This window comes from Gossypium arboreum, chromosome 4 (assembly GCF_025698485.1).
Source record: "Gossypium arboreum isolate Shixiya-1 chromosome 4, ASM2569848v2, whole genome shotgun sequence".
Lineage (NCBI taxonomy): Eukaryota > Viridiplantae > Streptophyta > Magnoliopsida > Malvales > Malvaceae > Gossypium > Gossypium arboreum.
Window position 1 is genome coordinate 98,735,465 of NC_069073.1, and position 22,071 is coordinate 98,757,535.

Below are 22,071 nucleotides of genomic sequence, written 5' to 3' on the forward strand. Positions count from 1 at the left end.
ATTTTTCTACTCAATCCCAACTACTATATATGTGAATAATACCATTAATATGAATAGTCCCGTGGATGAACAATATCGTATACGCAAATAGTATCGTAAACGATAGTATTTCCCAAGTACAAATCTAGCTCGGATATCAATTGTTGTGTGGAAGCGTGTAAAAAAGTAAAATTATTGTACTAAAAAATCACACTAAGTTAAATTCCCAGGAAAGAGAGGTGGATCACAAGGATCGCTTAAGTACCAGGTCTTTCCTAGCCAGAATATCCCTCTATCGTAATTTAATGGCACAATAATCATTACAATCACACTCACAAAATATGCAAAATAATACAATAAAGAACACTAGAATTTTAACGAGGTTCAGCAAATTTTGCCTACGTCCTTAGGCACTACCAAATATATTTCACTCCAAAATACAAGTGAAGATTTATAAAGAGAGAGAAAAATGCATTAAGTAGAGAATGAAAAATGTGGGTTGATAAAAAATAAGAAATGATTAGGCCTATTTATAGTGGAGGTTCAAGGATTAACTAGCAAAGTCACTATACAATTAGGGACCAAAATTTGCAATTATCTCATGCCAAATCTCAATCCCACTCTTGGTGCCTTAAATCTCAGATTTCTAGTGCCAACATTTTGATATCCATATCTTTGTTTTTCCAAAATATGGATGATTGCCAATACAAGTACAATCAAGCTTTAAATAAATAGATCTCATGAATTATTGATTAAATCAATAAAAACTCGAATTAAAACCACATATTATCTATTTTAACCATGAGAAAACATATTATTACCTTTGATTTGAAGAATTCCTCAAGATTTGGACTGAACATGTTAAGAACTAATAAAGAATTAAAATAGAAAAGATGAGTTTCTTGAGAAATTGGAGAAGAGAAATGTGTTTCGATGCTTAGAAAATCAGAATGGTTGAGAGAATTTTGAGAGAAAACTCCTAATTTGGATCTAACAAATTTTTTTTTTCAAATGAGTAGAAGTGTGGAGGGAAGAGAAGGCGGGTGTTCTTATATGGCCATCAAAATTTCAAATTTTGGTTTATTTGCCCTAAGGCATCTTCTTATTCTTTCCCTTTATAACTAAATCTCATTTAAATTAAAGTTCATTCTTTTCACTTTTGACCTCTAAATTAAAATCCGTTTCAATTTAATCCCTACTAACATATATTTTTTAACTCGATTATTATTAATTCAATTTTAATTTTTTATTTTGAATATTATGACTCTAACTCTAATATCTCTCTCGATCCCACGACTTAATTACCAAATTCTACTAACTCAAATTTTTGGGTGGGGCAGTCATCGTGTGATAGTCTCACTGAGTAGCATGTTGTGACTAATTGCCCTCTTTGAAGACAAAACTTCTTGAAATATCTCATGATAAGACCTACCTTAAAGGCTAGTCCAACTATCATATAATCACAAGAGAGATATACTTACTTTCAGGAGATCTCCTCTGTGAGGTCTATATGATAATCCTACCATGAGGTATTTAAATTGTCATGCCATCACCAAAGACCGTTGAGCTCATAGGTCTTGCTTAAGGACTTACTCTCACTCAATATTTTAAAAAAACATGCAAGGTTTTTAATGTTCAATTTAAATCATGAATGATCAATATATGCATGACAAGTGCATGTGACATTCTTCCCTAAAATATATGACATCCTTATCATACATATGCATGAACATACATTTATTGTCATATAAATATCATCATGCTTATCACATACATAGATAAAACATAAAAATTTAAATGACTCTGACCAACCAAAGTTTTCATGATTCCATCCTAGAAAACATAAATAAAAAAAACTACAAAATTCACCCTAAAGCATACTTTGGGTATTCTATTTTCCCACCAAATACTTTTGCTGCAGTACCACTTCACGTTTTCACCGTTGTCATCTTTTCGTTATTGTTTCTGTGTCATCACTGCTGTCAAGCTATTGCCAAACTGTTGTTGACCAGCACCGCCAGCCACCACAGTTAAACTATCATCGTCGGACCAGCAATACATCCTACTGTCGAACCACCATCGGTCTTTTGTAGATTTGGTTGTGTTTGGTTTGCTTCATTTTGGTCGACCTGAATACATATCGGTTCTTTGGATTCTGTCAGAAATATTATTATAAAATTTCTATCTTCGTTTCTGGCTCACATATTTTATTCTAAAATAATAAAATAAAACTCTACTTGGAGATGATAGTCCACGATCTAAAATATATATGCCCGAGAGAATAATAAATTACATTTAATTTTCTAGGAATCAAAACTTTGGAAAAATAAATTTATCATACATTCGTCCACATACATTCCCTTGAACATAGCACAACTTTGCACTCTGGTACAAAATATTTGAAAAAATTTAGTTTGAAAATGATTTTCTTGCATAACAGAAAATAAAAATTTTAAAAATCGAATCGGTTTGTGATATAGCAACAAACCAATTACCGAATTCGCACATGTGTTTTTGGCTAAACAGATCCTTGTCGTTCTTAGCTTTCAACTAAACAACCTTCTCCGTTATTCTCGTAGCATGAACTACTTCGAGTGTGCGCTTAAATAATTTGAATCAAACACAAACTCACAAATAGTTTTCTTAACTTTTAGTATGAAAAAAAATTCTTTTCTCAAATAGAAAACTGACATAATTGTTATTCTGGAAAATAGATTTAATAGTTGAGCATAAATTCTCTCTATTTTTGGGTAGAGTAACAATATATTAAAGTTTTGTAGAAGACCACATTTTCATTTAATTCAAAAAACATAAATTCATTTCTAGGTCATTTTCATTTTGAAGAAAACATATTCATTTCCAAATGTTTCCATTTGTTTATTTTCATTTTCATTTTGGTAAAAACCACATTTCATTTCCAAATGTTTCTCATTTTTCGATTTCATTTTCATTGATCAATGTTTGTGCAATGACCTTTTCATAAGTGTGTTAACCTCGTAGGATATCCTTAATCTCTCTTGGCTAATATTCATTCTCCCACTATGATCCTATTTTATCTCACGGTAACCATTACATCTTCCTTCATGAAAAGTCAATTACTATAAAATAGTAATCAAGTTATTTATCATAAAGAGGAATGACCCGTGACCATGTTTACTTTTCATCAAACATTAATGCCAAGAGAAGATATCATTGACCCAAGTCTCGGGCTATGAATTCCACTGTTGTGAAGGACGCTACATACTACAAAAGTCATATACCCAATGCACCAGCTTTTAGTTTCTTATCTATTTGAACTCAGGCTTTTACTTACATCAAAGTATACAAGTCGTGCATACATATTTCTTCATCCACTCAGGATCTAGGTATGTCACACTATGAATGTCACAAGTGAATAAATTCATAAATTGATTTAAGATCTATTCTTCTTAGGCCAGTCCGATGTATTGTCAGTCCAGTTAGTCACATCAATATCTCTATCTTCTGGGAGTCATCCTCTATGATGCCTGTAACACCCGATTTTGGGCCTAGTCGGAATAGTAGTTTCGGGACCACTATTCTGAGGCCAGAGAAAATTATTTTAGTATTATTTTCTGTTATAATATAATTTTATAAGTGCATGTAAATTTTGGTAAGTTAATTTTAGCGATTTCTAGTCTAATTTCGAAAAAGGACTAAATCTTGTAAAAGGTAAAAGTTGAGTTTTAATACCTAAAGGTGTTAAATTGCCTTGTATTTTAAATTGAGGGTCTTTAAAGTGAAATTAGGCCATTGAAAGTGTGATGGCCGGCCATGGGAGACAAAATTGTTGAAAAGTAAAAATTAGGTGAAATTTGGTTACCAATTTTGACTAGTTTTATTATTAACAAATCAAAAAGAAAAAGCTATCATTTTTCTCTTCTCCTCCACCGTAGATGGCAGAAAAGAAAGGGGTTTTGAAGCTCTGAAATATTAGCCACTTACATCCCTTGCTAGTAAGTGATTTTTAATGTCTTTCTTGATAATTTTTACATTTTTGGAACCCCTAAAGCATGAGCTTTCATATGAGGGGTCTATTTTGCAAAATGATGAAGAGTCTAGGGTTTTTCCATGAGAGTAAATGTGTTGTTTCCTGTGTTTTTATGGAAGATTATGAGTCCTAGTTGTCTAATAAACAACTTTTGTGAAAGAAATTGCATGAAAACACCTTAAAAATGGCTAGATTGCTAAGTTGTAAAATGAGTTGTAAATGTGTGAAATAGTTGAAATTATGAGTTGCTATAGTTATGAAAATGGTTCATCTAGACTCAAGGAGTAAAGAAATGTGATAAAAATTATTTTACGAGCCTAGGGGTAATTTGGTAATTTTGGCAAAATATACGGGCAAAATTGTAAAAATTGCCCAAGTGTGTCAATGGACTAATTTGATCAGTACATTGTTTTAATAAGTTGAATGTGATATTTTAGATGATAAAAATCGAGATTTGGACCTAGAACGGAAAGAAATCGATTAAGGGATAATTACGCCTTTTTTTTTCACATTTGTGGTATCGAGGTAAGTTCCTGTGTAAATAATGTAGCATAATTGTTATTTTTAAGTTATTGATGTTAAATATATGATATGTTGATTTTTATCATGAAATATATGCTTTGTGGTTATTTTCAAATAAAATGCAAGTTATGTGTATTATCTGTTAAATATAAAGTGCTACCGAGTATTGGTTTCGGTATTTTACGGAAGATGGCAAGGATATGTGTAACGCCCGTACCTGAGACCGTTTCCGGAGTCGAACACGAGGTGTTAACGGACTTAATTCATTACGTAAACAGCTCATACAATTCATTTTAAAATTTCCAGACAAGCTGGCTAACTGCATCATAGTCGCTTTAAAAATCATATCTTGAGTTCCAAAACTCAAAATCCAGTTCTGTAAATTTTTCCTAAAACTAGACTCATACATCTATCTACTAATTTTTTTCCAGAATTTCTATTCGAGCCAATTAGTACAGTTTATTAGTTAAAGTCTCCCTTGTTTCAGGGTTCAACTACTCTGACCTCTGTGTCTTACGAATCAGATATATCCCTGTACAGAGCTTCAATGACTATGCCATTTGTCTCTAATAAAACTAGACTCAATAATGAATCTGTACATATAAATCATGACTTATAATTATCTTTGTAAAATTTATGGTGAATTTCCAAAGTCATAATAGGGGATCCAGAAATTACTCTGGCCCTATTTCACAAAAATTTAAACATCTCATAAAATATAGCTCATATACCTGTTTTGCTTCTTCCATATGAAAATAGACTCATCAAGCTTCGGTCCCATAACTTATTCATTATTTAATTCTATTTCTACTATTTTTTGTGATTTTTCAAATTCACATCACTACTGCTGTTTGAATCTATTTTGTGGTAAATTTTACCTATTTCATGGTTTCCATGGATTAGCTAGCAATTTGACATACATAGCACCAAATATGATCATGATTAGCCATTCCAATGGCTAATCATTAGCAAGCATTTCCATACCACTCAATAACCATATCATAAGACCATATATACAAAATGATTATAATGCTATACTCAAAATATACAAGCCATTTTCGCATGGTTATACGAATATACATTACCAAAAGATACTTAATTAACAACAAAGGTCAGTCCTATACATGCCATTATCAAAGTTCAACTAAAAGAGTACCAAAAAGGGGCTTAGATAGTGTGGATGACTTCGACTTTGACACTTCCGAGTTCGATAGCTAACGAACAAAATCTATAATACCGAGAATTTAAGCAACAGAGTAAGTGTTTCGATGCTTAGTAAGTTTATAAGTGAGTAAATCATTTGAAACAAAAACACAAAAGAAATAGCATTCATAAGGATAAATAAATGCCTATGCACAAGATCACATATTCATTTTAATTTACACTTCTATCAATATGTTTACACATTTGAAGTCAAACTTAACTAAATTTCATTTGAATCAATTTCATGTAACTCGAGTGAGCTATAGACTTCATATAACCCTAAGAAATGGCCGGGAGAGCATTATTCGATTACATAATCACAACTTATCTTGTACCAAATTTTTCCAATGTATATCGATCCATACCGGTCATATTAGGGATTATGAGCACATTAATCGGAATTATTATGACAGAATCGCACCTTTCCAAACATAAATACTTTCGGAATTTGGCTCGGATGTAACAACCAGCACGAATGCCTTCGAGACTTAACCTGGTTATAATAACCCGCACGAATGCCTTTGGGACTTAACCCGGTTATAATAACCCTCACGAATGCCTTCGGGACTTAACCCGGTTATAATAACCCTCACGAATGCTATGCACATATATATCATAACCTAATAGCATTTCCATTACATTACTACAAAGCAAGTTCAACATGCTTATCAACCCTTACTCTTACGGCTCAATAGCTACATACACGTAATACGATTTCATTTTGCTATTCCACATGAATTCTTTAACCATTCGGCTCCAAGTCATATAAAATAAAAATCATTTGTTTCACTATGTAATTTATATAGAACCATAAGATCACAATTTATCTATTATGCTTTTATATGATACCTATAAAATCATAAGCTAAGTTCCGTTACTCAAAGACTTACCTCGGATATTTTGAATAGTTGCGGATGGACTACTCGATTGCTTTTTCTTTTCCTTTATCTCATTTTGACCCTCTTAGCTCTTGAGCTTGATTCAACAAATAGATTTTATTAAATAACTTATCAATTTAGCTATTCGATTTAATACATGTATACCATACAATTAAGTACAAATGATGTTATTAACTAGATATTAAACATCATACATATGCTCTACTCATGTACCAACGAACATAATACTAGCTTAATACCATGCATAATCGAATTTATTTAACATCATTTAGTTTCATATAAATACACATATCGTCCCAAATCGACACAAGAGTCAAATTCATCACTCAAACATTCACACCAATTTATTTTAATATTTTGGCCGAAACCCTCAATTGGCTATCATAGCCTTAATATTTCAATATAAATACGTATACATATATATACAATCTAAATCCTCACTTAACACATAATCTACTAACTTGGAAATTATTTTCTAACAAATTTTAACTTACACTAAAGCCGAGTGTTACTCAAGCTTTAAGCTCATGTTCTTTCATTATTAAGCAAGTGTTATAACACAAGGATTCATAGCCGAAACCTATGCATAACATTATTCAAGATTTAAACTCTTAAATTCATTTACAAAGTCGAACCTTTTGATTTATATATATAAAATAATCTCTAATTATTTTATTCAAGCACCCAATGGCATTTTCTTTAATTTAACCCTAAGATAAACAAAAGATTTATTCATGCAACTTAATAAGTTCAAGTTCATCTCTTTCACATATAAATACCAACAATTAAGTATTTACTAGTTCAAACTCCATTAAACCATTAGAACATCAATCTATCCCTTACCATATCTCCCAAAAAAAAAAAAACGAATGCACAAATATATATAAATGAAAAATAATGTTAAATGTCATTAACAAATAAAGCCATACACACACAACTTATAAGTAAATTCCATCCTTGCAAAGCCTATAGTTCACTCGGCCACTCAACCCATAACCTATCGAAACTTCAATTCAAACTCATTAGCCGAATACACATATACTTACAATAAGCACATTGACATCTTCTTCAAGACACATTCGGCTATGGCATAATTTCCTTATAAAACCCAATTAATCAATCCACCATCACATGTATCATTACAAAGCTTCACACTTAGCATGCTAATGACATCAAAACAATCCACCTTAACTGAAACTTAACTCATACAAAACCTATCTTCAAACCATAAAATAGGTAGAATTTAAACTAATCATCCAAATAGTGCATAAGTTTTCCAAGAATGACATTGAGCTTACCTTACTTTAGCTATCCACCTTAGCCGAATTTTCTTCCCCAAAGACTTTTCTTCCTCTTCTTTCTCTAGTTACGGCAATGGAGGAGAAAACATAGGCTAACTTTGGTTTCTCCTCCCACTAACTAGTATTTTATTAACCTTATTCATTATTTCATTTTGTAACATAAACTATTAGCATAAAATAGTTATTATATTCTTTAATCTATAACATGGCCGGCCACTATCTAAAATTTGGCTAATTTGACATGCAAGTACATTTTTTTTTGACATCATGCACTATTAGATCACTTTTACCTTTGTCTAGCACATTTCTAAATTTTCTCATATAAGTCCTATTTAATAAAATTCACTTACAATTAACAAAATTCAAACATGAAATTTTCACACATGCATATATACATATAATAAGCATCAAATATGACGGTTAATTATTTTTACGACTCGGTTTTTGTGGTCCCGAAACCACTTTCCGACTAGGGTCAAATTAGGGCTGTCACAACTCTCTCCCCCTTAGAAATTTTCGTCCCCGAAAATCTTACCAGCGAATAAATTAGGATATTGTTCTTTCAGGGAGTCTTCAAGCTCCCAAGTAGCTTCTTCAACTCCGTGTTTGACCCATAGCATTTTTACTAACGAAATTGTCTTATTCCGTAATTCTTTTACCTCGTGAACCAAAATACGAACCGGTTCTTCTTCATAACTTAAATCAGATTGAATTTCAATCTCTGTTGGATTAATCACATGACAAGGATCGGATCTGTACTGACGAAGCATCGAAACATGAAAAAAGTTGTGAATCTTTTCAAGTTCAGGTGGCAAAAGTAGTCTATAGGCAACCGGTCCAATCCGCTCTGAAATTTCGTATGGTCCGATAAATCTCGGGCTCAATTTGCCTTTACGGCCAAATCTGAGTATCTTTTTCCATGGTGAAACTTTAAGAAACACTTTGTCTCCGACCTGATACTCTATATCCTTCCGTTTCAAATCTGCATACGATTTCTGACGGTCTGATGCTGCTTTTATATTTTCACGGATCACTTTTACTTTCTGTTCGGCTTTTTTAATCAAATCAACTCCGTAAATCTTATTCTCAGTGAGTTCGGTCCAAAACAAGGGTGTACGACATTTACGACCGTACAAAGCCTCGTAAGGTGCCATCTTAATGCTTGATTGAAAACTATTGTTGTAAGCGAATTCAATTAAAGGTAAATACCGCTCCCATGAACCACTAAACTCAAGGACGCAACATCTCAACATATCCTCGAGTATCTGAATTATCCGCTCGGATTGACCATCAGTCTGGGGATGAAAAGCGGTGCTAAAATGTAACTTGGTACCCAAAGCTTCTTGCAATTTCTTCCAAAATCGCGAGGTGAATCTCGGATCTCTATCCGACACAATAGAAATAGGTACCCCGTGTAATCTTACAATCTGAGAAACATACAATTCAGCTAGTTTATCCAGTGAATAATCCGTACGTACGGGAATAAAATGAGTCAACTTAGTCAGTCTATCAACAACAACCCAAATCGCATCTTTCTTACTTGCCGACAATGGCAACCCAGATACAAAATCCATCATGACTCGATCCCATTTCCATTCAGGTATCATGATCGGCTGAAGAAAACCTGTAGGCACTTGATGTTCCGCTTTCACTTGTTGACATATTAAACACTTCGAAACAAAATCGGAAATGTCTCGTTTCATACCATGCCACCAAAACTGACGTCTCAGATCGTTGTACATTTTCTTACTCCCCGGGTGAATTGACATTCGGCTACAATAAGCTTCGTTCAGAATCATCAAAATAAGTTTTGAATTTCTTGGAACACACAAATGACTTCTGAACCTCAAACAATTGTCATCATCAATTTGAAACTCTGATTCCATATTCGAAACACATTCAGCCCGTTTTGCAACCAATTCATCATCGATTTTCTGAGCTTCATGAATTTGATGAATCAACAATGGTTTGGCCTTTAATTCTGCTACTAACACATTATCGGATAGAACAAACAAGTGTACATTCATCGCTCGTAAAGCAAACAGTGATTTACGACTTAAAGCATCCGCAACCATATTAGCCTTTCCCGGGTGATAGTCAATGACAAGCTCATAATCTTTTAACAACTCAAGCCAACGTCTTTGTCGCAGATTCAAATCTCTTTGAGTCATCAAATATTTGAGACTTTTGTGATCCGAAAATACATGGCACCTCTCACCAAATAAGTAATGTCGCCATATTTTCAAAGCGAATACGATGGCAGCTAATTCGAGATCATGGGTTGGATAATTTTTCTCATGTGGCTTCAATTGCCTCGACGCATAAGCTACAACTCGACCTTCTTGCATCAATACACAACCCAACCCAAGTAAGGATGCATCACTGTAAATGACAAACTCTTTGCCTGATTCGGGCTGCACTAGTACTGGAGCTACAGTCAAATAAGTTTTTAGTTGATCGAAACTTTTCTGACATTTTTCTGTCCATTCAAACTTAACATCTTTCTGAAGTAGTTTCGTCATTGGTGTGGCTATCATCGAGAAACCCTTTACAAACCGTCTGTAGTAACTGGCAAGTCCCAAAAAGCTCCGAACCTCAGTAATATTTCTCGGAGGCTTCCAGTTAAGTATGGCTGAAATTTTGCTCGGATCAACTAAATACCCGATGCAGATACCACATGACCCAAAAAGCTAACTTCTCTCAACCAGAACTCATATTTACTGAACTTAGCATATAACTGCTTATCCTATAAAATCTGCAACACTAATCTCACGTGCTCAGCACGTTCGGTTTCATCTCTCGAATAGACCAAAATGTCATCAATAAACACAACTACAAACCGATCCAAATACTGTCTGAAGATCCGATTCATCAAATCCATAAATACCGCAGGGGCATTAGTGAGTCCAAACGGCATCACTAAGAACTCGTAGTGACCGTATCTCGTTCTAAAAGCAGTTTTGGGTATATCTGAATTTCGAACTCGCAACTGATAATAACCCGATCTCAAATCTATCTTTGAAAACACTGAGGCTCCCTTTAGTTGATCAAACAAATCATCAATACGCATAACGGATATTTATTCTTTATTGTCACTTTATTCAGCTGAAAATAGTCGATGCACAACCTCATGGTTCCGTCCTTCTTTTCACAAACAATCTTGGTGCACCCCAAGGTGAGAAACTCGGTCGAGCGAAACCTCTATCCATCAACTCTTGCAACTGAGCTTTCAATTCCTTTAATTCGTTGGTGCTATACGATCACGGAGCTATCGAAATCGATGTAGTCCGGTACAAGTTCGATGCCAAACTCTACCTCCCGAGCAGTGGTAACCCGGTAATTATTCGGAAAAACATCCGGATATTCACAAACCACTGGTACCGATTCAAGTTTCTTTTACGATTCTTTATTATCAAGCACGTATGCAAGATACGCTTCACACCCTTTCTCACATATTTTTGAGCTAACATCGAGGATATTATTGTTGGCAATCCATTCAAAACAGTAGACTCAACTCGGATTATCTCATTATTTGCACACCTCAAATCAATAGTCTTACTTTTGCAATTCACAACTGCATCATGTACGATCAACCAGTCCAAACCAAGAATAACATCAAATTCATCAAACGGTAAAAGCATCAAGTCGGCCAGAAAACAGGAGCCTCGGATTATTAAGGGGCATTTCTTACACACCTTGTCGACAAGCACATAACGACCCAAGGGATTCGACACTCTAATAACGAACTTAGTAGACTCAACAAGTAAAGTCTTACTGGATGCTAAAGTCTCACATACATAAGAATGAGTAGATCCAGGGTCAATCAAAGCAATCACATCAGTATCAAAGAGAGTGAAAGTACCGGTAATAACATCAGGCGAAGAAGCATCCTCACGTGCACGTATAGTATAAGCTCTAGCAGGAGCACGAGCCTCAGATCTGGTGGTAACATCTTTAGACCCTCTCTGACCGCTGCTAGCATTCCCCGTATTCCTAGGTGGCCTACCTCGTGCTATTGTAGCACCCAGTTTCCCACTCTGATTTACATTCTGATCAGACAGTCTTGGACAATCTTTGATAAAGTGGTCAGTTGATCTGCACTTATAACAGGAGCGGTCATGGAATCTATAACTCCCCGAATGCCATTTATCGCAATACTGGCACTCTGTCCTGTCCCGACGATCATTTCCAACACTGGCAACCAAAGTGACTCGCGTACTCACAGGGGGTCGATCACGATCTCGTCTGGAAAAGCCCGAAGTGTCTTTAGATCGGCCTGGATCATTTCTAAATTTCTTCGATGATTGTTGAAAGGGCTTTCCCGAAGATCTCTTACGAAACTCTCTTGCTTCCACTTCAGCTTTTCTTTTCTCCTTACTGAGCTCTTCGGCTTTGCAAGCTCGCTCGACAAGTACTACAAATTCTCTAATTCCAAGAATGCCAACATATAGTTTTATATCTTCGTTCAACCCGTCCTCGAAGCATTTACACATGATAGCCTCGGACGAAACACATTCCCGAGCGTATCTACTAAGTCTGACAAACTTTCGCTCATAATCAGTAACTGACATAGAACCCTGCTTAAGCTCAAGAAATTCTTTCCGTTTCTGATCGATGAATCTTTGACTGATATATTTCTTACGGAACTCGGTTTGAAAGAATTCCCAAGTAACCCGTTCTCTCGACACGACGGAAACCAAAGTATTCCACCAATAGTAGGCAGAATCATGTAACAGAGATATAGCACATTTTAAACATTCATCAAGTGTGCACGATAATTCATCGAACACACGAACGGTATTATCAAACCAAAACTCACCGCCAAAGCATCATCATCGTCAAGTAGCCTTGAACTCAGTAGCCCCATGCTTTCGAATCCAATCAACCGGGGGCTTGTTCAACCTCAACGGGTCAACTACAGGAGATATTACAGGTGCAGGGTTTGTATTAGTCGGGGGTGAGGGTTGTGCAACAGCCGGATTAGTTCGAACATATTGGGTAAACCAGTCGTTTATCATAGCATAGAAGGCTTGTTTTGCCTCATCATTTTGATTACTTGCATTTAATTAAGAGTCAATCGGCACTGTCTCGTGCGCGGGAGCAGGCGCTACACTCTCAATATCGTTAGCTACTGCTCGATCAGGATCAGAATCCATTACTATACGAAAAACACATTTCAACTGTCATAAATCATCACACTATCAGATAAACGCATAATGGCATGTATAGCTATACCCATACGTATTACGGTAGTCCTAGAATTGACTAAACCGTAGCTCTGATACCAATAAAATGTAACGCTTGCATTTTAGAGGCTGTTTGAGTCGAACACGAGGTGTTAACGGACTTAATTCATTACTTAAACAAATTTCATACAATTCATTTTAAAATTTCGGACAAGTGGCTAAGCGCATCACGATCGCTTTAAAATCATATCTCGAGTTCCAAAACTCGAAATCCAGTTCCGTAAAATTTTCCTAAAACTAGACTCATACATCTATCTACTAATTGTTTTGCAGAATTTTTGGTCAAGCCAATTAGTACAGTTTATTAGTTAAAGTCTCCCCTGTTTTAGGGTTTGACTACTCTTACCTCTATATATTACGAATCAGATATCTCCCTATACAGAGCTTCAATGACTATGCTGTTTGTCTCTAATAAAACTAGACTCAATAATGAATCTGTACATATAAATCATGACTTATAATTATCTTTGTAAAATTTATGGTGAATTTCCAAATTCATAACAGGGGATCTAGAAATCGCTCTGGCCCTATTTCACAAAAATTTAAACATCTCATAAAATATAGCTCATATACCTATTTTTCTTCTTTCATATGAAAATAGACTCATCAAGCTTCGATTCCATAACTTATTCATTATTTAATTCCATTTCTACTATTTTTAGTGATTTTTCAAATTCACATCACTACTGCTGTCTGAATCTATTTTGTGGTAAATTTTACCTATTTCATTGTTTCCATGGATTAGATAGCAATTTGACATACATAGCTCCAAATATGATCATGATTAGCCATTCCAATGGCTAATCATTACCAAGCATTTCCATACCACTCAATAACCATATCATAAGACCACATATACAAAATGATTATAATGCTATACTCAAAATATACAAGCCATTTTCGCATGGCTATACGAATATACATTACCAAAAGATACTTAATTAACAACAAAGGTCAGTCCTATACATGCCATTATCAAAGTTCAACTAAAAGAGTACCAAAAAGGGGCTTATATAGTGTGGATGACTTCGACTTTGACACTTCCGAGTCCGATAGCTGACGAACAAAATCTATAATACTGAGAATTTAAGCAACAGAGTAAGTGTTTCGATGCTTAGTAAGTTCATAAGTGAGGAGATCATTTGAAACAAAAACACAAAAGAAATAGCATTCATAAGGATAAATAAATGCCTATGCACAAGATCACATATTCATTTTAATTTACACTTCTATCAATATGTTTACACATTCGAAGTCAAACTTAACTAAATTTCATTTGAATCAATTTCATTTAACTCGAGTGAACTATAGACTTCATATAACCCCAAGAAATGGCCGGGAGAGCATTATTCGATTACATAATCACAACTTATACTGTACCAAATTTTTCCAATGTATATACGATCTATACCTGGTCATATTAGGGATTATGAGCACATTAATCGGAATTATTACGACAGAATCGCACCTTTCCAAACATAAATACTTTCGGAATTTGGCTCGGATGTAACAACCAGCACGAATGCCTTCGAGACTTAACCCGGTTATAATAACCCGCACGAATGCCTTTGGGACTTAACCCGGTTATAATAACCCACACGAATGCTATGCACATATATATCATAACCCAATAGCATTTCCATTACATTACTAGAAAACAAGTTCAACATGCTTATCAACCCTTACTCTTACGGCTCAATAGCTACATACACGTAATAATGATTTCATTTCGCTATTCCACATGAATTCTTTAACCATTCGGCTCCAAGTCATATAAAATAAAAATCATTTATTTTACTATGTAATTTATATAGAACCATAAGATCACAATTTATCTACTATGCTTTTATATGATACCTATAAAATCATAAGCTAAGTTCCGTTACTCAAAGACTCACCTCGGATATTTTGAATAGTTGCGATGGACTACTCGATTGCTTTTCTTTTCCTTTATCTCATTTTGACCCTCTTAGCTCTTGAGCTTGATTCAACAAATAGATTTTATTAAATAACTTATCAATTTAGCTATTCGATTTAATACATGTATACCATACAATTAAGTACAAATGATGTTATTAACTAGATATTAAACATCATACATATGCTCTACTCATGTACCAACGATCATAATACTAGCTTAATACCATGCATAATCGAATTTATTTAACATCATTTAGTTTCATATAAATACACATATCGTCCCAAATCGACACAAGAGTCAAATTCATCACTCAAACATTCACACCAATTTATTTTAATATTTTGGCCGAAACCCTCAATTGGCTATCATAGCCTTAATATTTCAATATAAATACGTATACATATATATACAATCTAAATCCCTCACTTAACACATAATCTACTAACTTGGAAATTATTTTCTAACAAATTTTAACTTACACTAAAGCCGAGTGTTACTCAAGCTTTAAGCTCATGTTCTTTCATTATTAAGCAAGTGTTATAACACAAGGATTCATAGCTGAAACCTATGCATAACATTATTCAAGATTTAAACTCTTAAATTCATTTACAAAGCCGAACCTTTTGATTTATATATATAAAATAATCTCTAATTATTTTATTCAAGCACCCAATGGCATTTTCTTTAATTTAACCCTAAGATAGACAAAAGATTTATTCATCCAACTTAATAAGTTCAAGTTCATCTCTTTCACATATAAATACCAACAATTAAGTATTTACTAGTTCAAACTCCATTAAACCGTTAGAACATCAATCTATCCCTTACCATATCTCCCAAAAAAAAACGAATGCACAAATATATATAAATGAAAAATAATGTTAAATGTCATTAACAAATAAAGCCATACACACACAACTTATAAGTAAATTCCATCCTTGCAAAGCCTATAGTTCACTCAGCCACTCAACCCACAACCTATCGAAACTTCAATTCAAACTCATTAGCCGAATACACATATACTTATAATAAGCACATATGACATCTTCTTCAAGACACATTCGGCTATGGCATAATTTCCTTATAAAACCCAATTAATCAATCCACCATCACATGTATCATTACAAAGCTTCAAACTTAGCATGCTAATGACATCAAAACAATCCACCTTAACCGAAACTTAACTCATACAAAACCTATCTTCAAACCATAAAATAGGTAGAATTTAAACTAATCATCCAAATGGTGCATAAGTTTTCCAAGAATGACATTGAACTTACCTTACTTTAGCTATCCACCTTAGCCGAATTTTCTTCCCCAAAGACTTTTCTTCCTCTTCTTTCTCTAGTTACGGCAATGGAGGAGAAAACATAGGCTAACTTTGGTTTCTCCTCCCACTAACTAGTATTTTATTAACCTTATTCATTATTTCATTTTGTAACATAAACTATTAGCATAAAATAGTTATAATATTCTTTAATCTATAACATGGCCGGCCACTATCTAAAATTTGGCTAGTTTGACATGCAAGTACATTTTTTTTTGACATCATGCACTATTAGATCAATTTTACCTTTGTCTAGCACATTTCTAAATTTTCTCATATAAGTCCTATTTAATAAAATTCACTTACAATTAACAAAATTCAAACATGAAATTTTCACACATGCATACATACATATAATAAGCATCAAATATGACGGTTAATTATTTTTACGACTCGGTTTTTGTGGTCCCGAAACCACTTTCCGACTAGGGTCAAATTAGGGCTGTCACAATATGTGTTCAAGGAAAATCCCGTTTGAACCTTAGGAATAGATTAGGATACAAGTGACATGGCACTAGGATGGTTGAGCATCCGAACTCGTTGAGTTGAGTACGAGTTCACTTATGGATGCGAATGTTCGAACTCGTTGAGTTGAGTCCGAGTTCGTGAGATGTAACTAGGCATCCGAGCTCGTTGAGTTGAGTCCGAGTTCACTTATGGGCGGGTTACATGGTAGCTTGGCTACATATGTGGCACTTATGTGCAAACTTTCCATGTATCCGAATTATATTCCAATGTGTTCAACGGGTAAAATTCTACTCAAATGGAGAAATACTCGAGATGAAAGGGACGTATTGGTAAATGTTGCGAAATGGATACTTTGAACAGGTATGTACTTAACCCTCGGGTTGAAAACTCGACATAACAACAATATGGTAAGATGGTAAATGAAAATGTGATATGAATGTCTCGGTGATGATTATACAAACTGTGACAGCCTTAAAACGACCCTAGTCGGAATGTGGTTTCGGGACCACAAAACTGAGGCACAAAAATAATTTAAAATTTATTTTGATGCCTATAATGTGTGTTAACGCATGTGTGACATTTTTGATGTTTTGATTTAGAGTTATAAATGTGAATTTCACTAGAAAGGACCTAGTAGTAAACTTTGAAAGTATGATGGGGAAATGTGTGATGACTAGTTGATCATGCATGCAAAAATGAGGGGTTTGCATGTCAAATTTCCCCATTTAAGAACTAGTGGCGGCCATGACAAGGGGATGGGCAAAACATGTCATGAAACATGTTTTGTAAGTGGTTTATGTTGGAATAAATAAAATAAGTTGTATGGTAATAAAAAAATGAAAAAAAAAATTTGTGTGAAGGCTTCTCCCCCTCCCCTTTGCCGTGAGTTGAAGAAAAGCAAAAAAAAAAAAATTGATTCATCCTTTTTCATTCCTTTTGGCCGAAAATACTAAGGAAGAAGGAAGAAGTTTTGCTTCATGCTTGGTTTGGAAGAGGATTAGGAGGAGGTTTGGCCATACTTGTATCTAGATTAAGGTATGTTTGAGGTTGTGCCATGAGATTCATACATGTTTTTAGTTGATAGCTTGATGCTCTTATTAGCCCATGGTTCAAATCTTTGTTATATCATGGGGATGGTATTTGGCCAAGGTGGATTTTGTGTTAATGCCATTGCATGTTAAATATGAAGCTTGCTAATGATACATGTGATGGTGGATTGATGGCTCTTGGACTTTCTTTTTAGCATTTTTGAGTAAGACATTAAGTTCTTTGTTTAATCATGACCAAAAATTATGGTGTTGTGATGTATTCGGCCATGGTACATCCATAAGTATGATTTATGCTCATTGCATGGAAAGTAAGATTTGTGTTTTGGATTTATGTTCATGTTTAGTTACAATCAACTTGAGATTCGGCTCTAGCATATATATATATATATATATATGTTTGCACATGATGTATTGATATGACATATATACTATCTCAAGGTATATATTTTCACATGATGATGTTTGGTTATGAAGTAAATGATTGATGCGTATTGAGTTACAATATGGAATCGTTAGTTAGTAAAATGTATGCCGTTTATGTGTGGTATTAAGTGTATAATTGGCCTCAACATGGACATGCATATTCGCCACATGAGGGGATTGGTGTGCATGCATTCGGTTAGAGGCAAGCATATTGATGCCTATTCTTGGCTTGGAAAATTTGGCTAAGGAGAGTACTAACTAATGTGTTGAGTTTGATTCATGATTTCCGTACATATGTGACCTTAATGTCTAATGAAAATATGTGGGCTAAGTACCTTGAATTCTTCTTTCGATGCTCAAATGATTAAATCAATTTATTTGTTAAATTAAGCTTAAGAGCAAAGGGGAGCTAAATCCGATAAAGGGAAGGAAAAAGTGGTCGAATAGCCATCGGAATCGTTCGACAACATCCGAGGTAAGTCTTCGAGTAATGACCCTACTTGAATTATATTGAAATGATTTGTCATATTATGGCGGACAGCCGAATGTGCGTAGGGACTAAGTTATAAAGTCAATTGAAATCATGCTCTTTGTGTGTGGCTATTGAGCCGAAATTGGAAAGGTTTGATAAATTTTTTGTGTTTGAGCCTTAGTAACGAGAATGAAATATGGATGTGTCGTGATTATTGATATATGTGTACATGAGCATTTGAATGACACCGGGCTAAGTCCCGAAGGCATTTATGCTAGTGATTATATCCGGCTAAGACCAAGGCATTCGTATGAAGTTGTTATATCCGGCTAAGACCAAGGCATTTGTGCAAGTTACCAAATCCGGTTAAGACCAAGGCAATTGTGCTTGTGGTTATATCCGGCTAAATTCCGAAGAAACTCGGTTTGAAGGTGAGCGTTTTGGTGCTGTAATAAATTCAGTTAATACGCTCGAAAAACCCATACGATAAGGTATGTTCACATGTGCATCGGAAAAGTCGATTCGTTTGAAATAGTGTTCGTTCAATCGACTAACGAACTTTCGGCTCTTAGATAGGTGGATACCATGTGTGTATATATGTTGATGAAGTGTGAAGTAAGTATGATTATGAGAATGTGTATTAATAAAGTGATTCATTTAGCTATGTGAGCGTAATACTTTAGTCAAAGCTGATTTCATTACTTGAAACTTACTAAGCAATAAAATGCTTACCCCGTTGCTTTGGCTCTTTGTTTTCTAGATTTTGTTCGTTAGCTATCGGATTCGGGATCATCGAAGTCGAAGTCATCCACACTATCAAAGCCCTTTGGTACTCTTTTAGTTAAACTCTGGATATGGCATGTATAGGACTACCCTTTGCTGTTTTTCAAGTACGTTTTGTGATGTATGTGTGTACAGCCGTGCGAAAATGGCTCGTAAAAGTGGAATATGGCATTAGACCATTTGTGTTTATGTATATATGTATGGTTTCATGATCTGACTATGGACTGGGATGGAAGTGTTGGGCAATGATCAGCCCTTGGAATGGCTAAACATGATCATAGGTGGACCTATGTATGACAAAACTCTAGTTGGTCCATGGAAACCACGAAATAGGTAAAGTTTACCTGAAAACAGATGCTGACGGCAGCAGTGGTGTGGATGTGAAAAATCACTAAAAATAACAGGAATGGAATTAAATAGTGAAAAAATTATGTAAATGAACCTTGATGAATCTACTTTCATATGGAAGAAACGAAACGGTCATATGAGTCGTATGTTAAGAGATATTTAGGTTTTCGTGAAACAGGGCCAGAACGGTTTATGGATTCCCTGTTCCGACTTTGGAAATTCATTATAAATTAACCAGAGATAATTAGGAGTCATGCCATATATGTATAGATTCCTCTCTGAGTCTAGTTTCTATAGAAACAAACGGCATCAGTATTAAATTCCTGTACAGGGAGATATCCAATTCGTAATGCATGAAGGTCAGTGTAGTCGAACCCTGGATTAGGGGAGACTTTAACTAATAAACTGTACTAATTTGCCCGACCAAAAATTCTAGAAAAAAATATGTTGATGGACATATGAGTCTAGTTTCAGGGAAAAATTACAAAACTGATTTTCGAGCTTTAAAACTCAAGATATGATTTTTAAGGCGACAGTGATGCAGTAACCAGCTAGTCTGGAAATTTTTTTATGGACTGTGAAAACAATTAAGTTAAGTCTGTGTACACCTTGTGTTCGACTCCGGTAACGGACTCGGGTACGGGGTGTTACACAAACGATGTTGTATTAATTTTGTGAACAATGATCATGAATGAGTAATTTAGCCTTGACAGATTTGAGTTACTGCAGTAGTGTAACTTTGAAAATACACTAAAAATAGTGGAAAATAAGTTAGAGGCAGAATAAAATATGGGATTAAAGCTTAATGAGTCTATTTTCACATGAAAGAAACAGGGGAAGAAAAAGAATTCCATATTCTGTGATATTTGAATTCTTCTAAAATAGGGTTGGAATGAATTCGAGATCCCCTATTTTGACTTTAGAAATTCACCAAAAATTGTAAAAAACTTATTAAGAGTCATACCTTACATGCATGGATTCCTTATTGAGTCTATTTTTAGGGGAAATAAATGGAATGGTCGTTGCAATTTTGTACAGGGAGAAATTTGGTTTGTAGTGCACAGGGTTCAGAGTGGTCATGCCCTGAAATAGGGGAGACTTTAACTAATAAACTGTACTAATTGGCCCAACAAAAAATTATAGAAAACAATTATTAAGTAGACATATGAGTATAGTTTCAAGAGAAATATACGAGAACATTATTCGAGTCTTGTACTATGAGATAATTGAACTTTAGTACAGAAGGGTCGGAACTGTCAGATAGTGAATCAGGGGTAAATTTGAGGAATAAACTGTACTGTTTGGCTTAACCAAAAATTCTGAAAATTTTATGGAAGAAAGGAAAATAAGTCTAGTTTCAGGGAAAATTAACGGAACTTAGTTCAAAGTTTCGTAGCTCCAGATATAAATAATTTAGTGACCGTTGCTCAGAAAGACAGCTTGTAGTGAACTTGAGAATATGTTGTAAACATTGATAAAACAAGTTAATGAGTGCTTATTGTTTTCATATGAACTTACTAAGCAAAAGCTTACCCCCCTCTTCTTTCCCATGTTTTCTAGAGTTTCCAGGTTAGCTCGGGTTGGAGGCCGTCAGAGATATTATCACACTGTCAAGCTAACGCTATTGGTGTAGTGATTTCAAGTACTTTGAGCCTATGGCATGTATAGGAGTTTAAATATTAGAGTATGTGATATGGATTTAACCATATGTGTTGACCTATTTTGATTATGGGGTTGTAAATCTATTTTAATTATGCATGCATGTGCTATGGTATTATGTGATGAGTTTATAATGATTATAGTATGAATGTGGTAAAGATGTGAGTAAAATCTATGATATCTATTGCATGTGAAATTGCCATAATCATGACATGTTAGGAATGTTTAAGTACCTAATTTTGCCATGTTGTATGTTATTGTATAAGTATGCGTGTATCTATTATGAGTGTGACAAAATGGCTTGGAAAATAGCCTTGTATTTGTCCAGGTTTTTGGACATGGGTTTGGGACACGGGCATGTCCCTAGCACACGGGCGTGTGCTCTATACCCACACGGGCGTATGAAGCCTTGATGCAAAAGATTTTCTAAGTTTTTCATGAGTTCTCGGTTGGGTCCCGAAC

The 22,071-nt window shown here is 34.7% G+C and overlaps 1 long non-coding RNA gene across 1 annotated transcript; it reads left to right on the plus strand.

Annotated features, from left to right (window-relative positions):
- The first annotated feature begins 4,437 nt into the window (after positions 1–4,437).
- On the plus strand, positions 4,438–21,767 carry LOC128291671 (uncharacterized). Its single transcript, XR_008281490.1, has 2 exons — positions 4,438–4,513; positions 21,511–21,767. It is a non-coding gene; the product is annotated as an uncharacterized LOC128291671 (long non-coding RNA).
- Positions 21,768–22,071: the final 304 nt, after the last annotated feature.